Source organism: Eptesicus fuscus, chromosome 4 (assembly GCF_027574615.1).
Source record: "Eptesicus fuscus isolate TK198812 chromosome 4, DD_ASM_mEF_20220401, whole genome shotgun sequence".
NCBI classification, from domain to species: domain Eukaryota; kingdom Metazoa; phylum Chordata; class Mammalia; order Chiroptera; family Vespertilionidae; genus Eptesicus; species Eptesicus fuscus.
In genome coordinates, this window is record NC_072476.1 from 76484640 (window position 1) to 76487035 (window position 2396).

The following is a 2396-nucleotide window of genomic DNA, read 5'->3' on the forward strand; positions in this document are numbered from 1 at the left end:
TTGAGACCTGAATGTAGAAGCAAGGTTCTCTGAACCTATGGAATTGATGTAGGTATTCCTTGGTGCAGAGCAAAAATTTCCTATGGACCTTATAAATCTACAGCCAGTAAGAGAAATAAGTAAATCAGAATTTACAGCTTCAATGAGTGGCAAAATTTGTCAGGAAGAACTAGCTATTAAGTAATTAGCTTTTAAGAAGCAAAATATAAATCTCCTTTAGCTGTGGGAAAGGGAGGAGAGCCAGAGACAATCATATTTGAGATACTGGCCTAACGATGTATGGGGGCAAAAAGGTTTTTTGTTTTGTTCTTATTTTTTAATTTAAAATATTTATTTATTAAATCGATTGGGGTGACATTGGTCAACATAAACATCTAGGTTTCAGGTGTCAGTTTCTATGTTACAAGATCTGTCTATTATACCGTTTGGCCACCATCCAAAGTCAAATCTTCTTCTGTCACCTTATATTAAGTCCCCTTCTCCCTCCATCCCCTTCCCTCTGGCAGTCATCACACTGCTGTTTGTGTTCACAAGTTTCAGTTTTATATCCCACATATGAGTGAAATCATATAATGCTTAGCTTTTTCTGCCTGACTTATTTCCCTTAGCAGAATATTCTCAAGGTCCATCCATGTTGCAAATGGTGCTATTTCATCCTTTCTTATGGCGGAGTAGTATTCCATTGTGCATATGTACCACAAAAAATATGGAATGCTTTACGAATTTGCGTGTCTTCCTTGCACAGGGGCCATACTAATCTCCTGTGTATGTTCCAGTTGTAGTATAAGTGCTGCCCAAGTGAGCACTTATTATTATTTAAATCGAGGGAGATAAGGCTTATGGGGAGCCTCACACTCCCAGGAGTCCTGAGGTAAAGGGTATGCATAATGAGGCAGGACACTTGGGATGTGAAGGAGCAGTTGCTTTGGCATGCGACTTATTTTGCTGTCCAAGAATGACAGATACACTGAAGAGGTGTGTCACAGCTGAGATATGAATAAGGCAGAAGGCCAGAGCTAAGTCAGATGACAAATGAATGCATAAAGACTCATACGTACTAGGTACTAGAACTACTGTACCTACTACTGGGCTGATATTGACATTGTAGTGCCTAGATTCTGTGAATCTATTGGTCAGGTTTCTGATTTTAAAAATCCAGAAACATTCTAGTTTTTACCTATCACCACAGACATTAGTATAACCCAGGAGAATCAGGTAAGAGTAGCCCTTTGCTGAGTCTCATCTTGTACCGCAGCGCCGCCTATAGGACTCTTATAGGAACTACATGCAGAAGTTACCGAAGTCCTTTGGCGTCCACAGATTAGAATCACAGAATTTCAGAGATGATGGGACTTTAAAAGTCATTGAGCCAAGTTTCTACCCAATGCTTGAATCACTTTTATACCATATTTTATTAGCAGTTGTCTAACTTCTGTTGAGCCTCCTCAATGAGTAGAAACACTCATTAAACAGTTCATTCTATTAGTATTTTCACAAATTTCTACTTTTCACTCCATGCTTCACCACTCCCTTCTACAGAATCTGGACCTCCTAATCTTAGGTCTTTCCAGGACTCTTCCAGGTGACTTGGTTTCCTTCTCATTGGCATCCCTCTTTGCAAGCACTTTAGTGGTGGGTTCTGCCAAATCTGTTACCATTTGCTTTCCATCTTTCAAATTGTTGCTCACATCTCCTATCTACTAATTCTCCTCTCTCATTCTCTTTGTCCTTGTGGACTTATATTTTTATTTAAAGAAAAATTTATCTACTGTCATTTTGGTAGATTTTAGAAGAGAGAAGTAATAAGTATAGGGTTTTATATTTATACTAGAGGCCCAGTGCATGTATTTGTGCACTGGTGGGGTCCAGCCGGCCCGCCTGATGGGGGCCATTGGGAGCAAGCTGGCTGGGGGGAGGGGCTGTGGTCGTTCCAGTCATTCTGCCATTTGGTCAATTTGCATATTATCCTTTTATTATATAGGATAGGATTTATATTTATTCAAATTAAAGTTTTTATTGTTCAATCTGGCTTTGGATCTTCACTCTGCCATTCAAGACATTGGTCACCTCTCCTAACCACTAAAGAAGTGGAAAAGCCAGCCAGCTGTCCTCTCAGCTACTTACTCAATGAACAGGACAAGTTTGAAGACAGAATCCTGGGGTATTAGAGACTCTGGGCTGACATTGATTCATAATTAGCATCTATCTTTGTGATCATCTGGGCCACATTCCTCCACCTCGTTCACAAGGTGAGAGTCTCTGTCAAATGCTGAGATCATGTGCTCAAGCAGAGTGTTGACAGCTTCCTCTGATTTACCAGTCTGGCAGAGTATGGATAAGAGGGGAAGTGCTGTTAATTCATTAAATCATGCCTGACTCCTAGGCATGTTTAATGC

The 2396-nt window shown here is 40.2% G+C and overlaps 1 non-coding gene across 1 annotated transcript; it reads right to left on the bottom strand.

The window, feature by feature from the left end:
- Nucleotides 1-700: 700 nt before the first annotated feature.
- Nucleotides 701-806, bottom strand: LOC114230196 (U6 spliceosomal RNA). The gene has a single exon (XR_003616058.1). It is a non-coding gene; the product is annotated as a U6 spliceosomal RNA (small nuclear RNA).
- Nucleotides 807-2396: the final 1590 nt, after the last annotated feature.